The sequence below is a fragment of the Gossypium arboreum genome, chromosome 3 (assembly GCF_025698485.1).
Source record: "Gossypium arboreum isolate Shixiya-1 chromosome 3, ASM2569848v2, whole genome shotgun sequence".
NCBI classification, from domain to species: Eukaryota; Viridiplantae; Streptophyta; class Magnoliopsida; order Malvales; family Malvaceae; genus Gossypium; species Gossypium arboreum.
Window position 1 is genome coordinate 137,550,547 of NC_069072.1, and position 6,718 is coordinate 137,557,264.

A 6,718-nucleotide genomic window follows, 5' to 3' on the forward strand; every position below is an offset into this window, starting at 1 on the left:
CGTTCATAGTTGTTTCATTAAAAAAACTAAACTGTAGAAGAGAAGAGAAATTAGAGCTTTCGATTGGTGCACGCGATGCGAACAAAGAATGTTATACAACAGTGATTTTAATAATCCAGTGACTTAAATGAAAACTTTCTAATAGTTCAATGATTATTTTGTAACTTCTTGAAATTGAGTTCACAAAACATAAGCTTACTAATATTTTAGTAACATTGAATATAGTTTAAGAAATTTGATATTATATATAATATTGATACTATATATGCCCAACCTGACTTAGGCTTAGTTTGGATGGGTGGTGCATGTACCTTTGATTAGGCTCAAAACAGCACTGAGGGTGAAATTGATTACTATAACTGTAAGGTAAAAGATTTCACCGTATTACAACCACCACCCATCCAAAGGAGGCCTTAGCCTGTAAACACATTTTGTCAAGTTAGAATGGTCTCTAAAGTTCAAAACATTATAATTTAATCTTCAAAGTGTGAAGGGTAAGGCGTTGGCCTCATGGTAAAATGGAGGAATTGCACTTTTTGCCATTCAATTAATAATTCAATATAAGTTTATTTTAGCCCTTAGTTAAATGAAACATTTACATTTTTTACCCCTTTTAATAATTAACAATTCAATTTAAATATTTTGATATAAAAATTTTTACAATAGCTCCTTCAACATTTTATAATTTTAACTCGACCCTCAAGACAAAATTCTAACTTCACTCAACAAAATATCATATCAATAGTCATCTTATAAATTTAGATATTAGGTTGTGTGTTAGTTTCCTTTAGTTTTGTATTGTTTTAGGCTTAAGTTTTCTTTTTTTTCTTTTCATTTTTAGATTAGATTTTCTCTTTTCCTTTTAGGTAAAATTTTATTTTTGTTAATTTTTTTCTTCTTTCTTGTTAAAAGCTCTTGTAAATGAAGATAAATCAAGCTTTTGGGTGCCATTGGTTCCACATCTAAATGTGTATTTCTTACCTTTCTCTTTATATTGTTCATATTAATTGTTTGGTGAAATATCTATTTTGATGTTAAGCTTTATCATGTGCTAAATTATTTGATGGTTGGTTGGTTGATTATTTGTTAATTTAAGTTAATGTTTATGCTGGATTAGTTGGTTGTTCGATTATGTCAAAATACTTAATACACTAGAATTGATGCCTCTAGTGAAAATTCTAGATAAACAAGACCGAAATGAGAGTTTATTATTAGATAGTTCGAAATAATTTTGCCGAACAGTGAGATCAAAAGGAAATCTATATGCCTAGGTAAGACCGAGATGAGAGCTTAGGTAGTATCTTTTAATTTAGGATGAGACCTAAAGGAGATTTCTAGCTAACAGTGACAATCAATATAATTGGTATAGGTTTATTAGCTTAGATAGCAATTAATAAATCAACCAACCATTGTTTTATCATTTACATTGTCCAAAGCAATAAGGAAGAAAGTTAGATTAGTTAGTTTAAATTTAGTTTATAAACAATTCATTTTGGAATTTGCAATAATAATTTTCAACTCGATTAAACAATTTTTAATTAACTTGATAAATACATCTACCGACAATCATTTGAATTTGATCCTTAGAATGCTCTAGTGTTCAATTGGCACTACAAATGTTACAACTAACACAGTCCACTTGCAATTAAAATTGTATCTTTAAATTGTTTTATAAAATTGGTTGTTTTTCTGTGCATGCGCGTATGTGGCCACTGCTCTTTGGCTTTGGTGATCCTTTCTTTGAGGTAGGTTTCCTAGCTTTTCATCTTCCTCAACTGATCTAACTCGGGTGTCTTCTAGTACTCATCAAGTTGCCGTTGCCTCAACGTGACGACCACGCCATCAGCTCACTTTCATCAAGGCTATAAATTATAAGACAAGCCTTACTACCACAAAGAGTGGTCAACTCACTCATCTTTTTCATTAGCCCTAATCTCCTTTTCTTAAGACTAGCTCTTCTAGCACTATCATTTGATATCCATGCAAGTGTGACCTTTTTTCTTCTCATTGTTTTAGGATTTGGCAAAAACCCTAATTTCAATGAAGGATATACGGAAGAAGATAATTTTAGCGTTTACTTTTGAATGGAGTGACTAATGAGTTGTTTAAATAGAGAAGGGTATAAAGGTTTTGGAGGGATTTTTGGGTTAATTTTTGAGAAAGATGCATGCATTTTACATATTAAGAAAGTCCACTTGTCAAGATTTTTTTGAAATAAATACGGGATTACGGTTGGTGAGATTTTACAAAGGATTGACACATAAGAGAATCCATGCCTTTCAAAATTTTATTTAAGCCCCCAAATTTTTTTAAAAAATTCTAATTAATTCTAAAAAAATTAAAAATTTAATTAAACCCTCTAAAATTATACTCATTAATTTTTCTTAAAATTTTAATTAGACCCCCCAAAACTTAATGTCAAGTTCCGCCACTATAATAGTAAAAAGGATTACCATGCTTGAAAGGCTTAGATAAACATGTCGACCATGTTTAAAAGATTAATCTTTTAGACTATAAACACATTTTATCAAGTTAGAATGGTCTTTAAACTTCAAAACATTATAATTGAATCCTCAAAGTTTGAAAGGTAAGGCTTTGGCCTTGTGGTAAATTGGAGGAATTGCACTTTTTGCCATCCAAAAATTAATAATTCAATATAGCCTTTTTTAAGAATCCGACCCTATAAGTTTAAAAAATTATGAAAATGACCTAACTTCAAAATTAATTATAAGAGTGACCTAATTTCTATAATAGAGTTGGGTGTCGCCACTTTCCCAGGCGGCACCGCCCTAAAATTCCTCCAATCATGCTTTAATCATTACAAAAAAAAATAACTTTTTTGGTGCCACATAACAAATAATCTTTGCCATCCCATTGGAAGTTGCGTCGCTAGACCGTCGAAACTAATAGGAGCAAGAAAAGGTGATTACCCAAAATCAAAATCTGGCCGACCGTATTTCAACTGGAAATGTTCACTGAAATCGAAGAGCTCATGGATGAGTAACAACAAGGTTCTAAAAGATCCATTAGAAGAGAACATCTTGCATAAATACGACATTGAAAATAAGTTAGGGAGGGCTGAGTTCGGGATAACTTATCAATACTTTGAGCTAGAAATTGGGGAAGCCTATGCATGCAAGGAGATAACAAAGGCGAAGCTAAAGACAGACATTGACATCGAAGACGTACAGAGAGAAGTCGAGATCTTATGGCATTTGCCTAGGCATTCGAGTTTGGTGAGTTATAAGGATGCTTTTGAAGATGATAAAGTTGTTTATCTTGTAATGGAGCTTTGTCGTGGAGGTGAACTTTTTGATAGAATCGTCGCTAAAGGTCATTATATAGAACGAGCCGCTGCTAAAGTTATTAAAACTATTTTCGAGATTGTTAAGGTAATATCTTTCATCACTAAATCATTTTCTCAGTCGACAAATCTTTTTGTTTATTCGATAGTTTAAATTTAGTTTATAAACAATGCATTTTGGAATTTGCAATAATAATTTTCAATTCAATTAGATTAGTAATTATTTAATTTGTAATTAACTTGATAAACACATCTATTGACAATCATTTGGGTTCGATTCTTCGAATGCTCTAGTGTTTAATTGGCACTACAAATATTACAATTGACACTGTTCGCTTACAATTGACACATCTACTGACAATCATTCAAAATTGTATCTTTAAATTGTTTTATAAAATTAGTTGTTTTTCTGTGCCTGTGTGCATGCGATCGCTGCTCTTTGGCTTTGGTGATCCTTTCTTTGAGGTAGGTTTCCTAGCTTTTCATCTTCTTCAACCGATCTAACTTGGGCGTCTTCCAGTACTCCTCAAGTTGTCATTGCCTCAGCATGACGGCCACACCATCGGCTCACTTTCATCAGGGCTATAAATTATAAGACAAGCCTTACTACCACAAAGAGTGGTCAACTCACTCATCTTTTTCATTAGCCCTAACTCCTTTTCTTAAGACTAGCTCTTCTAGCACTATCATTTGATATCCATGCCAGTGTGACCTTTTTTCTTCTCATTGTTTTAGGATTAGGCAAAAACCCTAATTTCAATGAAGGATATATGGAAGAAGATAATTTTAGGGTTTACTTTTGAATGGAGTGACTGATGAGTTGTTTAAATAGAGAAGGGAATGAAGGTTTTGGAGGGATTTTTTGGGTTGATTTTTGAGAAAGATGCATGCATTTTACATATTAAGAAAGTCCACTTGTCAAGATTTTTTTGAAATAAATGCGGGGATTACGGTTGGTGAGATTTTACAAAAAGGCGACACGTAAGAGAATCCATGCCTTTCAAAAAAAAATTATTTAGGCCTCCCAAAAATTTTTAAAAATTCTAATTAAATCTAAAAAAATTGAAATGTTTAATTAAACCGTCTAAAATTATACTCACTAATTTTTCTTAAAATTTTAATTAGATCCTCAATTTTTTTAAAAATTTTAATTAGATCCCTCAAAACTTAATGCCAAATTCCGCAACTGCAATAGTAAAAAAGATTAGCATGCTTGAAAGGCTTAGATAAACATGTCAATCATGTTTAAAAGATTAATCTTTTAGACTGTAAACACATTTTATCAAGTTATAATGGTCTTTAAAACTTCAAAACATTATAATTGAATCCTCAAAGTATGAAGGGTAAGGCCTTGACCTTGTGGTAAAATGGAGAAATTGCACTGTTTGCCATCCAAAATTTAATAATTCAATATAAGTTTATTTTAGCCCTTCCGCCCTCCAAAAATTAATAATTCAATATAGGTTTTTTTAAGAATCTAACCCTATAAGTTTAGAAAATTATGAAAATTACCTAACTTCAAAATTAATTATGGGAATGACCTAATTTTTACAGTAGAGCTGGGGCACCACCCTAAAAATTCCCGCAATCATGCTTTAATCATTACAAAAAATAATAATTTTTTTTGGTGCCCCATAATAAATTGGCGACATTGGACTAAAACGTGCAGGGGCAAAACGTTCAGGGACCTGATGAAGTAATTACCCTTTTCAGATTAGCTAAAAAAAAGGGCTGTCACATGAGAGAATGACGACACCAAATTAAACTTTTGGTCTATTTTATGTTAAATCTATCCCTTTTGAAATTAAACTTAAATAACCTTAAAAATATAAGAACTAAAAAAACTCTTCTTACTTTTTAATTTTTTCAAATTATATAAAATTTTATTTAAATTACCCACTATGTCCTCACAAAATTTCCTCAAGTTTGTCTAAATTCAAATATGCTAGGAATAAATTGAAAATATTTACATTTAGATAAACTTGAGAAAAAATTTGAGAGATATATTTTGGTAATTTAAATAAGAATTTTATATAGTTTTTAAGTTTATTGTTTTGAGAAAATATGAGAAGGGTTTATTTTGTTATTCTTATATCTTTTAAGAGATATTTAAATTTAACTTTAAAAGGGGACAGACTTAACATGCAAATAGACTAAAAATTTAATTTGGTGTCGTCATACTATCATGCGACACTCTTTTTTCAGCCAATCTAAAAAGAGTAATTACTTCAAGTCCTTGAATGTTTTGCCCCTACACACTTTAGTCCAATGCCACTAATTTGTTAGGCGGCATAAAAAAATGTTTTTTAATGATTGAAACATGATTGGGGATTATTAAGGTGGTGTCGCCTGGAAGAGTGGTGACACCCAACTCTATTGTAGAAATCAGGTCATTTCCATAATTAATCTTGAAGTTGGGTTATTTTCATAATTTTTAAAATTTATAGGGTCAGATTCTTAAAAAAGTCTTCAATAGAAGTTCATTTTAGCACTTAGTTAAATAAAACATTTACAATTTTGTACCCCTCTTAATAATTAATAATTCAATTTAAATCATTTTAACATAAAATTTACCATAATAGCTCCTTAAATTTTTATAAATTTAACTCAACCCTTAAGATGAAATTCCTGACTTCACCCTGCAAAAATATCATATCAATAGTCATTTTATAAATTTAGGCATTAGCTTGAGTGTTAAAACACCAATTCAAATATGACATAGAACATATTTAAAACATATGGATCTAATAGTAAACACATGTGTACCTACTGTATTGACATCTTGAATTTGACCTACTAAAATGTACACATAAAACTTTGGTTTGGGTTCAATTTAATTATTTTAAAAATAAATATATCCATTCATTTTATATTAAATAAATATAATTATCTAGATATGCAATATGTAAATGTACAATAATATTATGTTGAGAATGATATTAGTGATTTATAAAATTTGAATGAAATTGTCATAATTTATTAACCCAAAAACAATAAAATTTGATTTTTTTTGTGACAAAGAAAAATAAAAGGACAAATTACATCATATATATAATCCATTTCCCCAAATGGGGAAATAAGCCAATTTAACCAATCTATCATCTTCCTGGTTCTCTTCTCTAGGGATATGGTAGATTCTCCAATATTGAAAGCGAGAAAACCGCTTAAGAATTCTCCTAATCAAAGTAGAGTTAGATCCATATATGAGCCCCTCCTATATGGCAGTAGCTACTTCACACTATAGGAAAACAGGGCTTTAGCGGCGTTTTTAGCGGCGTTTTATCAAAAAACGCCACAAAAATTGTAAAACAAAGAGCAATAGCGGCGTTTTTGGTAAAACGCCGCTAAAAACCAGAGCATTAGCCACGCTTTTGGTAAAACGCCGTTAAAAACCAGAGCATTAGCGGCGCTTTT